This window comes from Salvelinus fontinalis, chromosome 19, assembly GCF_029448725.1.
Source record: "Salvelinus fontinalis isolate EN_2023a chromosome 19, ASM2944872v1, whole genome shotgun sequence".
NCBI classification, from domain to species: Eukaryota; Metazoa; Chordata; class Actinopteri; order Salmoniformes; family Salmonidae; genus Salvelinus; species Salvelinus fontinalis.
The window spans coordinates 229,371-249,893 of NC_074683.1; positions in this window are offsets into that span (position 1 = coordinate 229,371).

Genomic DNA, 20,523 nt, shown 5'->3' on the forward strand with positions numbered 1-20,523 from the left:
GACACCTACCATGCTGCGTATTGTTCTGATCCTTGCTACACCTCTTAAGAGGAAGACAGCCGTGACAAAGAGTCTCTAATCTCCGTATGAAATATCCATTGCTGTATGTTAAAGGAATAATGGTCACAAGCACAGACTTATCATTTCCTGTTTTACTTTCTGGCTGCTGGTCCACCCATCATGGCACATTTGTCACAATCGTCGTATGGTGGAAGAGAGGAGGACCAAGGCGCAGCGTGATAACAATACATCTTCTTTTAATTATAACGAAGACGAAACGAAAAACACTGACAAACTATACAAAACAACAAACGAACGTGAAGCTATAAAACGAAAGTACAGACATAAGCAACTAATGTATAGACATAGACAATCACCCACGAACTACCTAATGAATGGCTGCCTAAATATGGTTCCCAATCAGAGACAACGATAGACAGCTGTCTCTAATTGAGAACCAATCCAGGCAACCATAGACATACATACACCTAGACTATACACTGCCCCATAAACATACAAAACCCATAGACAATACAAACACATACATCCCCCATGTCACACCCTGACCTAACTAAAATAATAAAGAAAACAAAAATAACTAAGGCCAGGGCGTGACAACATTGACTTGAATGGGTAGTCACATTCTAATAATTATATGTAGATGGTCACAAGACAGATTGTGACAGTTCTGTCTCCCTTATCTTATTTCAAAGTTCCACTGTGCAATAATTCCTTATTTGGAATCAAGATTTTAAAAATGAACAACGGACTACATTCCATTTTTCCCCCTGAATTTCTCCCACTTAATTATCTGTTATTCGCAATATTGGTGATATTCATCAAAGCCATAAGGGCTATTTGGTAATATTACATATCTGCAGTATTTGATTAATGGTATAAAAACACACTTTATGAATTAGTAAATGAGTGTGCCAGGTACAGTGCATTCAGAAAGTATTCATACCCCTTGACATGTTGTTGTATTATACCCTGAATTCCAAATTACTTTAATAGATGTTTTATTTCTCACCAATCTACTCACAATAGCCCATAATGACAAAGTAAAAACATGTTTTTAGAAATGTTTTCAAATTTATTGCAAATGAAATACAGAAATATCTAATTTACATAAGTATTCACAATTTACATCTCTAAGAGATTTGCACACCTGGATTGTACACTATTTGGACATTATTCTTTAAAAAATGATTTAAGCTCTGTCAAGTTGATTGTTGATCATTGCTAGATGGCCATTTTCAAGTCTTGCCATACATTTTCAAGTAGATTGAAGTAAAACGTGTAACTAGGCCACTCAGGATCATTCAGTGTCATCTTGGTAAGCAACTCCAGTGTAGATTTGGCCTTGTGTTTTCTGTTATTGTCCTGCTGAAAGGTGAATTCGTCTCACAGTTTCTGTTGGAAAGCAGACTGTAACAGGTTTTCCTCTAGGATTTTTCCTGTGCCTATAGCTGTATTCTGTTCCTAGCACTATTCCGTTTCCTTTAAAAAAGTCCTTGACGATGACAAGCACACCCATAACATGATGCAGCCACCACCATGCTTGAAAATATGAAGAGTGGTACTCAGTGATTTGCCCCCAATTTTTTTTGGGGGGGGGAGAGTATTACTTAAGTGCCTTGTTGCAAACAGGATGCATGTTTTGGAATATTTGTATTCTGTACAGGCTTCCTTCTTTTCACTCTGTCATTTAGGTTAGTATTGTGTAGTAACTACAATGATGTTGATCTATCCTCAGTTTCTCCTATCACATTCATTCAACTCTGTAACTATTTTAAAATCACAATTGGCCTCATGGTGAAATCCCTGAGCAGTTTCCTTACTCTCTGGCAACTGAGTTAGGAAGGACGCCTGTATCTTTGTAGTGATTGAGTGTATTGATGCACCATCCAAAGCTTAATTAATAACTTCACTATGATCAAAGGGATATTCAATGTCTGCTTTTTTTTACCCGTCTACCAATAGGTGCCCTTCTTTGTGAGGCATTGGAAAACCTCCCTGGTCTTTGTGGTTGAATCTGTGATTGACATTCACGACTCAATTGACGGACCTTAATTCGCTTCTCTCTCCCGGATCCGGGATCCTCCTCATCAAAAAAGCTGACTAGGATAGCCTAGCCTAATGCGACAGGGATATCATATAATATAATTTCATGAAATCACAAGTCCAATACAGCAAATGAAAGATAAACATCTTGTGAATCCAGCCATCATTTCCGATTTTTAAAATGTTTTACAGCGAAAACACAATATATATTTATATTAGCTCACCACAATAGCCAAACACACAATGCCATGTTTTCACCATGTTTCCACCGCAAAGGTAGCTTTCACAAAACCCACAAATAGAGATAAAATTAATCACTAACCTTTGAACAACTTCATCAGATGACAGTCTTATAACATCATGTTATACAATACATTTATGTTTTGTTCGAAAATGTGCATATTTGAGGTATAAATCGTAGTTTTACATTGCAGCCACCATCACAAATAGCACCAAAACAGCCAGAATAATTACAGAGAGCAACGTGAAATAAATAAATACTCATCATAAAACATTTATGAAAAATACCTGTTGTACAGCAAATGAAAGATAAACATCTTGTGAATCCAGCCAATATTTCCGATTCTTTAAGTGTTTTACAGCGAAAACACAATATATATTTATATTAGCTCACCACAATAGCCAAACACACAATGCCATTTATTCACCGCAAAGGTAGCTTTCACAAGACCCACAAATAGAGATAGAATTAATCACTAACCTTGAACAACTTCATCAGTGACAGTCTTATGTTTTGTTTGAAAATGTGCATATTTAGAGGTACAAATCCTGGTTTTACATTGTGAATACGTAGCCTGATGCACCAAATTGTCCGGAGATATTTTGGACAGTCACGTAATCTAACCAAAGAACTCATCATAAACTTTACTAAAAAATACATGTTGTACAGCAAATGAAAGATACACTGGTTCTTAATGCAACCGCTGTGTTAGATTTAAAAAAATAACTTTAGTACAACATACAGCATGCAATATTGTGAGACAGTGCTCACCAATTCTCCGCCTTGTTGGAGCCAACACAAACCACAAAAATACGAAATAACATCATAAATATTCTCTTACTTTTGATGATCTTCCATCAGAATGTTGTGCAAGGAGGCCTAGTTCCAGAATAAATCGTTGTTTTGTTTTAGAATGTCCATTTCTTCTGTCGAATTAGCAACTTTGGCTAGCCATGTGGAGGGCACATGTCCAAGAATTCTTTGCGCCTGGAACGAAAAAATCCAAAAGTCCCAATAAACGTCGAATAAACTGGTCAAACTCGGTTGAAAATCCTACTTTATGATGTTTTTCTCATATGTATCCAATAAAATCAGAGCAGGAGCATTTCGTCGTGTATACCTAACGCTTTTCAGAAGACAATGTGAGGTTCCCTGGTGCGCAGTTGAATACTGACAAAAGAGCGGACCTGTCACTCCAAAAGCTCTCATTCGGTCTCACATCAAGCTAGACACCCCATTCAACCTTCTACTGCCTGTTGACATCTAGTGGAAGGCGTATGAAGTGCATACAGATCCATAAATATAAGCCAGTTGAATAGGCAGGCCCTGACACAGAGCCCCATTTTCAGAATTTTCACTTCCTGTTTGGAAGTTTGCTGACAAATGAGTTCTGTTCTACTCACAGATATAATTCAAACAGTTTTAGAAACTTCAGAGTGTTTTCTATCCAATAGTAATAATAATATGCATATTGTATGATCTAGAACAGAGTACGAGGCCGTTTAATTTGGGCACGATTTTTTCCCAAAGTGAAAATAGCGCCCCCTATTAATTAAGAAGTTAATAATATCAAATATTATTCATTTGAGTTGTTTGAGATATTTGTATTTTATTTGCCTTATGTAAAAATATGACTAGGACATGAAATATAAAGAACACATAAGTATATTGAAATGTAGAAAGTACATATTGCTCTACATTGTGGGTGTATGTCTGTGTCTGTGTCTGTGTCTGTGTGTCTGTATAATTTTTACATATTTTTTTACATGTATTTTATATCTAAAAATGGAATGGACAACACCTCACCATAGTCACTTACTCTATATATAATCTGTGTCTGTGTGTCTGTATAATTATTAAATATTTTTGTACATGTATTTTATATCTAAAAATGGAATGGACAACACCTCACCATAGTCACTTACTCTATATATAATCTGTGTCTGTGTGTCTGTGTCTTTTTTTCACAGTCCCAGCGATTCTGATTGGGAGCCACGGTGCAAATCCCCCACTGAAGCTGGTCCATCCAGCTGGACCCCTGCTGTTTCCGGGAACCACACCTACCCCCGCCCGGCCATCAAGGGGTGTGAAGCCGGCGGCAAAGAAGCGGAGGAAGGGCAGCGTGGAACCGTCCAGAGCGTCCAGCGTGGAACCTGCCAGAGCGGAGGAGGGCCGTTGGCACTCTGTTCTGGAGGAGGATGTGACCCCACCACCTCCAATTTTCCGACCAAAAAGGCCAGTAGGCCCTCAATTGGACCTAACATCCAAGTACAGCCCCATGCAACTTTTCCAGTTGTTTTTCACCTCGGCAGTTGTTGATACCCTGGTGATGAACACGAATAAGTACGGCGCTAAGAAGCAGGAAGGCAAGACAGAGACATGGAAGGCCATTTCCATGTGAGATCTGTTTTGCTACCTTTCTATGGTCATCTACATGGGTCTTGTAAAGCTTAAAACCCTGAAAGAATACTGGAAAACTGCACCCCTCTATCAACTGCCTTTCCCCTCCACGGTCATGTCTTGCAAAAGGTTTCTGACAATTTCACGGGCGCTTCACATCAGTGACCCAGAAGTTGATAAGGACAACGAGACAAAACGAGGCACGGCAAGGTTTGATAAGCTCTGCAAGATTAAACCTCTCTACCACGATATCATTGAGACCTGCAAGACTTATTTTCAGCCCGCCCAGAATCTTTCCATAGATGAGAGGATGGTAGCCTCAAAGGCCAGAATTGGCCTAAAACAGTACATGCGTAACAAACCGACTAAATGGGGTTACAAACGGTTTGTTTTGGCCAATTCTGCGTGTGCATACACATGCAATTTTTTTGTCTATGAGGAGAAGAACAGTTGTGCGAGCGGTAAGGGACTTAGCTATGACTCCGTTATGCAGTTATTAGATTTCCAGCTGCTAGGGAAGGGCTACAAACTATTTGTAGACAACTTCTACACAAGCCCTACCCTGTTCACAGACCTGAGGAAGCTGGAGATGTGGGCCTGTGGCACCATTCGGACCAACAGAGTGGGCTTTCCAAAAACCAGGGTGAACGACATGCCTAAGCGAGCTGAGCAGGGTACCATGAGATGGATCCGTGAAGATGGCCTGCTCTTTGTGAAGTGGATGGACACCAGAGAGGTGGTCATGTGCTCCACTATCCACAACTCCTTCAGTGGGGATCACGTTGTTAGACGTTTGAAAGGTCCTACAGGCGCTTGGACCACCAAAAATGTCCCCATTCCAGCTGCTGTGAAGGGTTACAACAAGAGCATGGGAGGTGTAGACCTATCAGATGTGCTGATAGGCTACTATAATGTTCTTCACAAAACCATGAAATGGTACTAGACTTTGTTTTACCATTTCATTGACATTGCTGTGGTGAATTCCTTCATCCTCCAAAAGGAAATGGCTAAGAGCTGTGGACAGCCCCCCATCTCACAGCTAGCCTTCAGGGAGCTGCTCATCCAGGAGCTTGCTAGCTACAGCAAGAACACTGTAGCACCTTCTGTCCCCTCTACCTCTGTCCCTTCTGCTCCAACCAGTGGTACGCACATGCTGAAATTCATCATTGCAAACAGGAATGTGCCTCAGGGAAAAAGGGGCTCAGTAGGGCGGCTTCGTTGTGCCCTGTGCCATAAGAAGTCCCCTGTCACCTGCAACACCTGTGCTGTGACCCTCTGTTTCACACCAGAGAGAGACTGCTATGGGATATGGCATCAGGAGCGCAACATTGTGCAGAGGACTGAGAGTCTTCACATGATTGAACATTGAAGTGTAAATAGTTACCCTTGTTATTTTTTTTGTTGTTGAAATATTCATTTCTTTCTTTCTTGAATTTTTCAAATATATATGTTTTGGGGTATGTTAGAATAATAGTTTTGTATTTTGTATATAGTTATTTGTATCAATGTACCAATTCGGCCACTTGGGTACATTTGGGAAACTTGTGAGGGACACCTGGGTGACTTCATGCTCAATGGCATGTACCTCACTCATTCCTGAAGGTATCTATCTGAAACTTTGGTCAAATACTGTTGCCTACTTATGTTCTGATTTGAAATGATCCCCAGTATCATAACTGAATGTTTGGCTTTTCTTGTTGATTTTAAACAGACACCTTGGTGCATTCAGCATGTGAACACTTCTTACAAAAAACAAGTAGTGATGAAGTCAATCTCTCCACTTTGAGGTAAAATGTAATTTAAGGTGCTCCAAAGCTTTTTTACTCTCAAGCTTTGTCATTTATCTTTATTTCTTAGTATAGTTTCTTCTTCTTTTTATTCTGTTTAGTCACATTATTTCTCAATTTGCAGTACGTTTGCCAATCGGTTGTGCAATCAGACATATATTTTGCCATTCCTTTTGCCTCATCCCTCTTAACATAAAATTTTTCAATTTCTTATCAATCCACAGGGATTTAACTTCTCTGGGGCAGGTGGGACGCAAACGTCCCACCGGCCAATAGCCAGGGAAAATACTGCGAGCCATATTCAAATAACATGATATAAAAATCAAACTTTCATTAAATCACACATGTAAGATACCAAATTAACCTGTCTAGGATCAGCGTGGCGCTAGCGGCACCCCCCCCCCCCCCCCCCACTGAAAAACCAGTGCCGCGAAATTCAAAAAAAATATTTTTTTAAAATATTTAACTTTCACACATTAAAGTCCAATACAGCTAATGAAAGACACAGATCTTATGAATCCAGTCAACATTTCCGATTTTTAAAATGTTTTACAGGGAAGACACAATATGTAAAGATGTACATCTATTACCTAAAAACACATTAGCATATTCCACCATCTTTTATTTGTCCACCAACACCAGTAGCCATCACCAATTCGGCTAAACTAAGATATTTATAGCCCCTAACCAACAAAAAAACTCATTAGATGACAGTCTGATAACATATTTATGGTATGGGATAGGTTTTGTTAGAAAAAAGTGCATATTTCAGGTATATGGCATAGTTTACAATTGCACCCACCATCACAAATGGACTAGAATAATTACAATGAGCAACGTGTTTACCTAACTACTAATCATCAAACATTTCGTAAAAATACACAGCATACACGAATCGAAAGACACAGATCCTGTGAATACAGACAATATTTCAGATTTTCTAAGTGTCTTACAGCGAAAACACAATAAATCGTTATATTAGCTTAGCACATAGCAATTAGCAGCCCAGCATTGATTCTAGCCAAAGTGAGCGATAAAAGTCAACATCGCCAAAAGATATTAATTTTTTCACTAACCTTCTCAGAATTCTTCCGATGACACTCCTGTAACATCACATTACAACATGCATATACAGTTTGATCGAAAATGTTTATATTTAGCCACCAAAATCATGGTTAGACAATGTGAAATGTAGACAAGCTGGTAAAGAAAACGTCCTTGCGCCACTTAGACAGTGATCTACTCTTATACATAAATACTCATAAACGTGACTAAAAAATATAGGGTGGACAGGGATTGATAGACAATTTAATTCTTAATACAATTGCGTTATTACATTTTTTAATTTATCCTTACTTTTCAATACAGTTTGCGCCAAGCGAAGCTACGTCAAAAAACATGGCGTCCTAAGCCACTAAAATGTTTCGACAGAAACACGATTTATCATAATAAAAATGTCCTACCTTGAGCTGTTCTTCCATCAGTATCTTGGGCAAAGGATCCTTTCTTGGGAGCAATCGTCTTTTGGTGGAAAGCTGTCCTCTTGCCATGTGGAAATGTCAACTACGTTCGGGATGAACTGAAAAGCGTTTCCAACTTTTCACATCGTTGCAAAAATAAATGTCCCAAAATCGCACTAAACGGATATAAATTGCTATAAAACGCTTTAAATTAACTACTTTGTGATGTTTGTAACTCCTATAACGAGTGAAAAGATGACCGGAGAAATATAACAGGCTAAACTAACGCTTGGAACAGGAGAGGGTCGGTGTCTTCCACGCGCGTTACGCAGCAAGAAAAGACTTGCTAGCTAAAGGTTTTTTTCATTTGTAGGGCCTGTGAACGAGCAATCGAGCCCGTTGGAATCGTCATCACGTAAAGGCATCCAGGGGAAGACGTAAGAAGTGTCCGTATAGTCATAGCAACGACAGAGCCCTTTTAAATGACTTCAGAAAAGTGGCCAACGTTTCTCAAATCTGACTCCATGTCAGGGAAATTGCTGTAGAATGGGCTCTGTTCCACTTAGAGACAAAATTTCAACTCCTATAGAAACTATAGACTGTTTTCTATCCAATAATAATAATAATATGCATATTGTACGATCAAGGATTTTGTGGGAAGCCGTTTAAAAAATTAGCCACATTAGCATAAATAGTCTAAACAGCGCCCCCATCCCCAACAGGTTAAAGCTACAAAAGATATAAAATTAATCACTAACCTTTGGACAACTTCATCAGATGACAGTCTTATAACATCATGTTATACAATACACTTATGTTTTGTTCGAAAATGTGCATTTTTAGCGCTGCAATCGTGGTTATACATTGTGAATATGTAGCAACATTTTCCCAGAATGTCCGGAGATATTTTGGACACTCACCTAATCTGACCAAAGAACTCATTATAAACTTTACATAAAAATACTTGTGGTATGGCAAATGAAAGATACACTGGTTCTTAATGCAACCGCTGTGTTATATTTTTAAAAATAACTTTACCATAACATACAGCTTACGTTATTGTGAGTCAGCACTCACCAACACGGCGGAGAATAGGAGTCAATATTTTACACAGAAATATGAAATATCATCATACATTTTTTCTTACTTTTGCTGAGCTTCCATCAGAATGTTGTACAAAGAGTCCTTGGTCCAGAATAAATCGTTGTTTGGTTTTAGAATGTCCATTTCTTCTGTCGAATTCGCGCCACAATGCAAGCCAAGGTTAATAACATTCCCATCCTCTCTTGACGCAAAGAACTGAAAACTCCAAAAGTCCCAATAAACGTTGAATAAACTGATAAAACTCGGTTGAAAAAACCTACTTTATGATGTTATTATCAAATGTATCAAATAAAGTAAGAGCCGGAGATATTCGCCGTGTATACCGACCAATTTTCAGAAGACAATGTGGAGCTCCTTCGTGCGCCTTGGAAAACTGACAAAATGGCTGACCTGTCACTCCAAAAGCTCTTGTTCAACCTCAGATCAAGCTAGACACCCCATTCTACCTTCCACTGCCTGTTGACATCTAGTGGAAGGCGTATGAAGTGCATGCATATCGATAAATATAAGGCAATTGAATAGGCAGGCCCTGAAACAGAGCCTCGTTTTCAGATTTTTCACTTCCTGTATGGAAGTTTGCTGCAAAATGAGTTCTGTTTTACTCACAGATATAATTCAAACAGTTTTAGAAACTTGAGAGTATTTTCTATCCAATAGTAATAATAATATGCATATTGTATGATCTAGAATAGAGTACTAGGCCGTTTAAATTGGGCACGATTTTTTCCAAAGTGAAAACAGCACCCCCTATTGACAAGAAGTTTTAAAGATGCAAAAACAGTAAAAGAACAAAAAAACATCTGTTGATTTCCTTGTATTTTCTTCTACCAGATCTATTGTGTTATATTCTCCTACATTCAATTCACATTTACACAAACTTCAGAGTGTTTCCTTTCAAATGATACCAAGAATATGCATATCCTTCCTTCTAGGCCTGAGCTACAAGCAGTTAGATTAGGGTATGTTTTCAGGCGGAAATTGAGAAAATGGGGAGGGCTATCCCTAACAAGTTTTAAACAGACACCTTGGTGCATTCAGCATGTGAACACTTCTTACAAAAAACAAGTAGTGATGAAGTCAATCTCTCCACTTTGAGGCAAAATGTAATTTAATAAAGTGTTCCAAAGCTTTTTTACTCTCAAGCTTTGTCATTTATCTTTATTTCTTAGTATAGTTTCTTCTTCTTTTTATTCTGTTTAGTCACATTATTTCTCAATTTGCAGTACGTTTGCCAATCGGTTGTGAAATCAGACATATATTTTGCCATTCCTTTTGCCTCATCCCTCTTAACTATACAATTTTTCAATTTCTTATCAATCCACGGGGATTTAACTTCTCTGGGGCAGGTGGGACGCAAACGTCCCACCGGCCAATAGCCAGGGAAAATACAGCGAGCCATATTCAAATAACATGATATAAAAATCAAACTTTCATTAAATCACACATGTAAGATACCAAATTAAAGCTACACTCGTTGTGAATCCAGCCAACATGTCAGATTTCAAAAAATCTTTTCGGCGAAAGCATAAGATGCTATTATCTGATGACAGCACATCAGTAAACAAACAGAGTAGCATATTTCAACACTGCAAGCACGACACAAAACGCAGAAATAAAATATAAATCATGCCTTACCTTTGACGAAATTCTTTTGTTGGCACTCCAATATGTCCCATAAACATCACAAATGGTCCTTTTGTTTGATTAATTCTGTCGATATATATCCAAAATGTCAATTTATTTGGACCGTTTCATCCAGAAAAACACAGCTTCCAACTTTCGCCAAGTCAGTACAAAATATATAAAAAGTTACATGTAAATTTACCAAAACATTTCAAACTACTTTTGTCATACAACGTTAGGTATTTTTAAACGTTAATAATCGATCAATTTGAAGACGGGATGATCTGTGTTCAAAACAAAACGAAACCAAACTGACGCAACTTTTTTCATAACGTGACTCTCCAAACATTTACTTCATATGACCCTCATTTACGGAAGCCCTACTTCTTCAGTACACAAAGGAATAACCTCAACCGATGTCCAAGGACTGGTGACATCCAGTGGAAGTAGTAGGAACTGCAAGCAAGTCCTTTAAAATCTGGTGTCTCTAAAAGAATTCATTGAAAGGACAGTGACATCAAAAAAATACAAATTCTGAATGGTTTGTCCTCAGGGTTTTGCCTGCTACATAAGTTCTGTTATTCTCACAGACATTCTCAAACAGTTTTAGAGACGTCAGAGTGTTTTCTATCCAAATCTACTAATAATATGCATATCTTACATTCTGGGGATGAGTAGCAAGCAGTTGAATTTTGGTATGCTATTTTTCCCGAAAGTGAAAAAGCTGCCCCCTGCCCTCAAGAAGTTAACTGTTTATATAGTCATTTTCCTAACGTGTGCATGCTTATTAGAATGCTACCAAATACTAATTGAGTGTATAGTTGAAGTCGGAAGTTTACATACACCTTAGCCAAATACATTTAAACTCAGTTTTTCACAATTCCTGACATTTAATCCTTGTAAAAATGCCCTGTCTTAGGTCAGTTAGGATCATCACTTTATTTTAAGAATGTGAAATGTCAGAATAATAGTAGAGATAATGATTTATTTCAGCTTTTATTTCTTTCATCACATTCCCAGTGGGTCATAAGTGTACATAGACTCAATTAGTATTTGGTAGCATTGCCTTTAAATTGTTTAACTTGGGTCAAACGTTTCGGGTAGCCTTCCACAAGCTTCCCACAATAAGTTGAGTGAATTTTGTCCCATTCCTCCTGACAGAGCTGGTGTAACTGAATCAGGTTTGTAGGCCTTCTTGCTCGCACACCCTTTTTCAGTTCTGCCCACAAATCTTCTATGGGCTTAAGGTCAGGGCTTTGTGATGGCCACTCCAATACCTTGACTTTGTTGTCCTTAAGCCATTTTGCCACAACTTTGGAAGTATGCTTGGGGTCATTGTCCATTTGGAAGACCCATTTGCAACCAACCTTAAACTTCCTGACTGATGTCTTGAGATGTTGCTTCAATATTACCACATCATTTTCTTGCCTCATGATGTTATCTATTTTGTGAAGTGCACCAGACCCTCCTACAGCAAAGCACCCCCACAACGTGATGCTGCCACCCCCGTGCTTCACGGTTGGGATGGTGTTCTTCAGCTTGCAAGCCTCCCCATTTTTCCTCCAAACATAATGATGGTCATTATGGCCAATCAGTTCTATTTTTGTTTCATCAGACCAGAGGACTTTTCTCCAAAAAGTACAATATTTGTCCCCATGTGCAGTTGCAAACCATAGTCAGGCTTTTTTATGGCGTTTTAGGAGCAGTGGCTTCTTCCTTGCTGAGGGGCCTTTCAGGTTATGTCAATATAGGACTTGTTTTACTGTGGATATAGATACTTTTGTACCTGTTTCCTCCAGCATCTTCACAAGGTCCTTTGCTGTTGCTCTGGGATTGATTTGAACTTTTTGCACCAAAGTACGTTTGTCTCCTTCCTGAACGGTATGACGGCTGCGTGATCTCATGGTGTTTATATTTGCGTACTATTGTTTGTACCGATGAACGTGGCACCTTCAGGCGTTAGGAAATTGCTCCCAAGGATGAACCAGTCTTGTGGAGGTCCACAATTTTTTTCTGAGGTCTTGGCTGATTTCTTTTGATTTTCCCATGATGTCAATCAAAGAGGCACTGAGTTTGAAGGTAGGCCTTGAAATACATCCACAGGTACACCTCCAATTCACTGAAAATATGTCAATTAGCCTGTCAGAAGCTTCTAAAGCCATGACATAATTTTCTGGAATTTTCCAAGATGTTTAAAGGCACAGTCAACTTAGTGTATGTAAACTTCTGACCCATTGGATTTGCGAGACAATGAATTATAAGTGAAATAATCTGTCTGTAAACAATTGTTGGAAAAATTACTTGTGTCATGCACAAAGTAGATGTCCTAACCGACTTGCCAAAACTATAGTTTGTTAAAACTTCTTAGGGATAGGGGGTGACATTTTCACTTTTGGATGAATTGGTGCCCAAATTAAATGGCCTCGTACTCTGTCCTAGATCATATGATATGCATATTAGAAAACACTCTGAAGTTTCTAAAACTGTTTGAATTATATCTGTGAGTAAAACAGAACTCATATGGCAGGCAAACTTCCAAACAGGAAGTGAAAATTCTGGAATGAGTCGCTGTGAAAGGCATCGCCTATTCAATTCTCCTATATTTATGGATCTGTATGCACTTCATATGCCTTCTACTAGATGTCAACAGGCAGTAGAACGTGGAATGAAGCGTATAGCTTGATGTGGGACCGGATGAGAGCCATTGGAGTGACTGGTCAGGCATATTGCCAGTTCTTGGCCACGCACACTACGCATGTGATGTCCTTCCTTGCTATCGGTTATATAGATATGAAGAAATGCTCCGTCTGGGATGTTATTGGATATATATGAGAAAAACATCCTGAAGATTGATTCTCAACTGAGTTTGACCAGTTTATTAGATTTATAATATCACTTTTTGAAGTTTTCGTTCATTAGCGTAAAGTTCTATGGACACGTGAACTACACATGCTAGCCAAAGTTGCTAATTAGACAGAAGTAATGGACATTATAAAACAAAAAAACGAATTATTGTGGAACTAGGATTCCTGGCACTGCATTCTGATGAAAGATCATCAAAGGTAAGGGAATATTTATGATGTAATTTCGTATTTCTGTTGACTCCAACATGGCGGAGAATGGCTGAGCGCTGTCTCAGATTATTGCATGCTGTGCTTTTTACTAAAGTTATTTTTTAAATCTAACACAGTGGTTGCATTAAGAACCAGTGTATCTTTAATTATATGTTAAACATGTATCTTTCATCAAAGTTTATGATGAGTATTTCTGTATTTCACGTGGCTATCTGTCATTACTTTCGCTATTTTGGAGCCATTTCTGAACCTGGCGCCAATGTAAAACCACGATTTGTGGCTATAAATATGCACATAATCGAACAAAATATACATTTATTGTATAACATGATGTCATATGATGAAGTTGTTCAAAGGTTACTGATTAATTTTATCTCTATTTGTGGGTTTTCTGAAAGCTATCTTTGCTGTGAAAAAATGGCAGTGTGTTTTTGGATATTGTGGTGAGCTAACATAAATATATGTTGTGTTTTCATTGTAAAACATTTAAAAAATCGGACATGTTGGCTGGATTCACAAGATGTTTATTTTTAACTATATGTACAACATGTATTTTTCATCAAAGTTTTATGATGAGTATTTCTGTATTTCACGTTGCTCTCTGTAATTATTCTGGCTATTTTGGAGCCATTTCTGAACATGGCGCCAATGTAAAACCACGATTTGTGGCTATAAATATGCACATAATCGAACAACACATAAATGTATTGTATAACATGATGTCATATGACTGTCATCTGATGAAGTTGTTCAAAGGTTAGTGATTAATGTTATCTCTATTTGTGGGTTTTGTGAAAGCTATCTTTGCTGTGAAAAAATGGCTGTGTTTTTTGGGATATGGTGGTGAGCTAACATAAATATATGTTGTGTTTTCGCTGTAAAACATTTTAAAAATCGGACATGTTGGCTGGATTCACAAGATGTTTATCTTTCATTTGCTGTATTGGACTTGTGATTTCATGAAATTATATTATTTGATATTCCCTGTGGCGCTAGGCTAGGCTATGCTAGTCAGCGTTTCTGATGACAATGATCCCGGATCCGGGATGGGTAGTCCAGATTAACAAGACATTTGTGGAGTGGTTAAAAAACGAGTTTCAATCACTCCGACCTAAGTGTATGTAAACTTCCGACTTCAACTGTACATTTTATGAGCCCTATATTAAAGGCATTTAATGAGGCCAAGCCCCCCATAAAACGAACGATTGTGCTATTATCCAACACACATATGATGTAGGTTACTGCACATTACGAGTGATGGGAAAAACATAAAACCCATAGATGTATCCATCTACCATGCATTCGGAAAGTATTCAGACACCTTTACTTTTTACACATTTTGTTACGTTACAGCCTTATTCTAATATTGATTAAATACATGTTTTTCCTCATCAATCTACAAATAATACCCCATAATGACAAAGTAAAAACAGGTTTTTAGTAATTTTAGCAAATGTATTAAAATACAGAAACAGAAATACTTTATTTACATAAGTATTCAGACCCTTTGCTATGACTCAAATTGAATTCAGGTGCATCCTGTTTCCATTGATCATCCTTGAGATGTTTCTACATCTTGATTGGAGTCAACCTGTGGTAAATTAAATTGATTGGCATGATTGGGAAAGGCACACACTTGTTTATATAAGGACCCACAGTTGACAGTGCATGTCAGACAAAAAACCAAGCCATGAGGTTGAAGGAATTGTCCGTAGACAGGATTCTGTTAAGGCATAGATCTGGGGAAGGGTACTAACACATTTCCCCAAGAACACAGTGGTTTCCATCATTTTTTAAATCGAAGAAGTTTGGAGCCACCAAGACTCTTCCTAGAGCTGGCCGCCCAGACAAAATTAGCAATTGGGCCGGAGGGGCCTTGGTCAAGGAGGTGACCAAGAACCCAATGGTCACTCTGACAGAGCTCCACAGTTTCTCTGTGGAGATGGGATTACCTTCCAGAAGGACAACCAGTCAGGCCTTTATGGTAGAGTGGCCAGGCGGAAGCCACTCTTCAGTAAAAGGCACATGACTGCCCATTTGGAGTTTGCCAAAAGTCACCTAAAGGACTCTTTGATCAAAAGAAACAAGATTATCTTGTCTGATGAAACCAAGACTGAACTCTTTGGCCTGAATGCCAAGCATCACATCTGGAGGAAACCTGGCACAGTCAGTACGGTGAAGCATGCAAATGGCAGCATCATGCGATGGGGATGTTATTCAGCAGCAGGACTAGGAGACTAGTCAGGATCGAGGGAAAGGTGAATGGAGAAAAGTACAGAGAGATCCTTGATGAAAACCTGCTTCAGAGCGCTCAGGACCTCAGACTGGGGGCGAAGTCTTCCAACAGGACAACGACCCTAACACACAGCCAAGACAACGCTTCGGGACAAGTCTCTGAATGTCCTTGAACCCGATCGGAAATCTCTTGAGAGACCTGATAATAACTGTGCAACGACGCTCCCCATCCAACCCGACAGAGCATGAGAGGATATGCAGAGAAGAATGGGAGAAACTCTCAAATACAGGTGTGCGAAGCTTGTATTGCCATACCCAAAAAGACTTGAGGCTGTAATTGTCAAAGGTGCTTCAACAAAGTTCCCAAGTAAACAATCTGAATATTTATGTATTTTTTGAGCGTGAACTGCATTACTGTACTGTATTGTATTATATTTTATTATATGGACTGGAATCGTTCAAACCATGATAAAGCAGGTGAGAACATAATAGGGCCTATTTGTATAATTAGTAGGCTTACGCATATATACCTTCCATAACATTTCTCCTAACGTCTTTAGCCTACCTCCTTTTAGATTAACTATCTTCAAAGTAATGACTCGGGATGTCTGGTTTGATATGAAAGCTTCTTTTAGTAATAATACTTGTTCACGTTACATTTACAAACTTTAGATTCTACAGAACAATGAATAATGAGTTGCTAGCGAAAAGGTCAAGATAATCACTTGTCAATTGCACTTAACTAGCGCGTTCTCTTTCTACTTCCTGTCGCAAGGCATTCTGGAACTTGCAGTCAAAAGCCTAATTTAATACGAACCAGTACAAAATATGTATGTGGTTCTCTCAATCTCCAACACACAAATTCGAATACAATTACAAATATCTTTAGATAGAGCTCGATGAATTAACTTAAACATTAACTCTGTAACCCATTAAAGTTACAACACCTCCTCTTTCTCTATTGTTGCTTCATTCCTTCCACGCTTTCAACAGTTAAATTAAATACGTATTCTTGTTCTTATCTTCATCATTATAATGTATAATATACGACTAGAATTAGATGCAGAAGGCTTTTACTTGTCTTCACAAAGATTGAATGGTTATGGGCAACGTTCCCTCTAAGGTGCATGTGTGCGCAGGCGTGCAGTAGCCCAGAGACTGCCCTGCAGCTCCTCAGGACTGCTGCACAGAAGAAATACAGTATCAGCCCACAGAGAGAAGCACGAGATTGAACTTCACGCAACTTTCTAGTTTCCCTGTTAGTTAACACTATCAACGTTTCCCTTTACCTTTGGCAATTGTGATCAAATCAACCCAATATTAGCCACTTTGAATGCAAGAGAGCAAAACAAAACAAACTATGCAAGAGATTTTGTTGTAGGCAGAACACATCGGAGTAGGATTCTTTTGCATTGACATGCTCTACACAGACCTGTGCGGCATAACCAATCAGAGCTGCAGTAGGCTTACATGCAAATAGGCCTTTGCCATATATTGATCTGTGCCATTTACTTTCAACTGGACTGTGTTTACAGCATGAGCGGTCAAGAGTAGATGCGCTTGTTTCGAGATCAAAGCGAGAGCTGCATTTAGCCACGTGTGCACATATTGCTAAAATACTTAGCTAGTTAGGTAGTTATTAACCCAGTTATAGATACTTTGTAGTCAGCAATAGAGGAGTGATTGCTTCCTTCAAGAGCACAAAAGGTGTACATTTGCAAGTCAGGTAAAGAGATTTTTTTTGTCTTAAAGGGGCAATGTTGTACTTTGAGACAGGCACGGATAAGCTAAGTAGCCAATAGGCAGAGGTAGCATAATTTGTCTAATTCTCTGTAGTAGTGTTATGGGAATAATAATGCATTTTATTTTGTAAAGTGGTTTCTTGCATCAAACAACGCAACAACATTTTTGTCACCTCCTTGTCTGAAGGACAAGTGGATAAACAGGTTAATTTCAAGCCCTGCGTGTTTTTTTTCAAGTCTCATTGAATGTAGGCCAACACCACACATTGGCTGTTACTGTAGGCTGAATGATAGAACAGCTATTTCCATGTAAGCATGTTAAGGGATGCATTTTCTCCATTGTTTTTGATGGTAGGCTACTGGTAGGCCTACATTATGATCAAATAGCCACAGTAGCCTACTGTTAAAACTGTAACTTAAAGCGGGTACAGCTTCACTATTCACAACTCTCTGAATTTTCACAACGTTCATGCGCTCAGCAGACCTGAAATTTGCTCAGTACTGAATTTTTTTGGAGGGAACATTGGTTATTGGTCAGAATAAATAATTGCTATAGCCTACCGCATCGCGCGTTCACTGTTCTTTCATACTAAGATGGGCTGTCTGGCCACACCCTGAGCGTTGATGATTCATCATGCAGAGGCCGTAGAGAAGCCAGATTTAGTTTGAGTTTATTTAGTCTGCTCACAGATAAAACTGAAGAAATGCAGAATTACTTATAATTGTAAAACACTCATTTAAAAATACATAACACGTGACATAAATATAATACAGAACACTTGATGGAAATTGAAATATTAAAAGTGTGATTTAAAAAAAGGGCATTTTTGGGAAAGCCATTTAAGAGCTAGAGTTATTATGCAGTCTGATAGCATTGGGTAGAGTGACGTTTCGCAGGCGGTTGGTATGGGCAGTTATACAGGACAGGTTGTGGCTGCTTCTCAGGAGCTTGGTGGTGCAGTTACCTCTTTTGGAGGGAGCAGGTCATTCAGTGGATGGTCATGAGTGTGCTTCTGCACTGCAGTGATGGGAGCTTTGGTTGGACTGCTACACCTCTGGAGATGATCCTCAAGGCCCTCCTCTGCACCCTGTCTAGTTGGGCCTGCTGCTTTTTACTGCATCCAACTAACAACACTTCACCATATTCCAGACCAGTGTAGTATAGACTGTGACTAGATCTTCAGTGGGTAGGCCATTTCTGTCAAGAACAGTCAAAAAGTAAAAGTGTTTTGAGGCCTCCCTCACTGACTGCTCGACATGTGTGTCACCATTGAGGTTATATGAAACCAAGACACTTAGTTGTTGTTACCACTGGTACTTCCTGTCATCCTAGGATGAGTGTTTCAGGTTGTGTATGGTCTCTAGAAAAACATTTCTGAATGTCCACTGACTTTTTCCTATTCAGGAGCATGTTGTTGGATGTGGTCCACTCTTCCAGCTGCTTTGCCTCCAAGCCCATGGAAGTGTCCTCTTTGATGCTGGTTAATGGTATGGCTCGGGACAGCCCTACATCGTCTGCATACCCAGTGTCCAGAGTGTCACTGAAAACAACTTTTCGGGTGGCACACCAGAGGTGACCTCTGACCAAGGGATAAATGTGCCATTTGCCATCACCCTCTGCCTTCTTCCGGTGGTGTAGCTGTGGAGCCAGGCTAGTAACCTTGGACACAGTTCAATGTCAGACAGATGTTGCAGGAGCTTTGCATGATCTACTCGATCAAAGGCTTTGGACATATCAGCAAATAACACTCTCAGCATTGTTGGTTTTGGTGGCGTCTGTAGCTGTCAGCCAGGAGTGTGTGGCTTTCACAAGGGCGGTAGGAGTGTATACTGATGCGTGCACTCAGATAGAACTGTTGGCATGAGTTTTTTTATGAAGAAACTCTCCTGGATTTTTCAAAGGCATGAAGTTAGAGAGATGGGCCTCCACTCATTGCACATGGGTTTGACACTTTAGGTATGGGACACACATCTTCCAGGCAGCAGGGACAGTCCCCTGCTAGTAGAAGGTGTTAACAATGTGTGTGATGACAGGGGCTAGATCTTCTGCATGCTCTTTTTTTTAGCCAGGCTCGAATGCCATCTGGCCCACATGCTTTACGTGGATTGAGTCTGGTCAGAGCTTTCTTTATCTGGTCAATGCTGTACCTTTTCTCAATAGGGGGTGCTGTTTTCACTTTGTAAAAATTTAGTTCCCAAATTAAACTGCCTCGTACTCAATTCTTGCTCGTACAATATGCATATTATTATTACTATGGATAGAAAACACTCTCTAGTTTCTAAAACCGTTTGAATTATATCTGTGAGTAAAACAGAACTCAAGTTGGAGCAAACTTCCTGTGAGGAAGTGAGAAATCTGAAATCAGGCAGGCTGTTCTGGGGTCAGTTTATTAATTTGCATGTCTTCTATTGGTCGAGATGCACTGCATACGCCTTCCCTTAGATGTCAGCAAATAGTGAGAATTGGAATGGAGTTGCTTGGCAGATCTGAGGCCATATAAAGGGTCTGGGAACGTGGGGTGCACTCTTTTCAACATTCGCCATGACGCAAGACAGACCTCAGGATGGCGTTCTGGAAAGCTCCCGTTATAGGCCTTAGATATATCCGGCTCACATTTTATTCGATATAGGTGTTAAAGACATCATAATGTTGTTATTTTAAACCAAGTTATATCAGTTTATATCAGTATATTGCGATTTTCGGATATTTCTTTGTGCTGCGTTATAGTGAGTTGGGCACGTCTGGCCCACATGGCTAATGTTTACTGCTAATTCCAAAGTTGAAGGCGACAA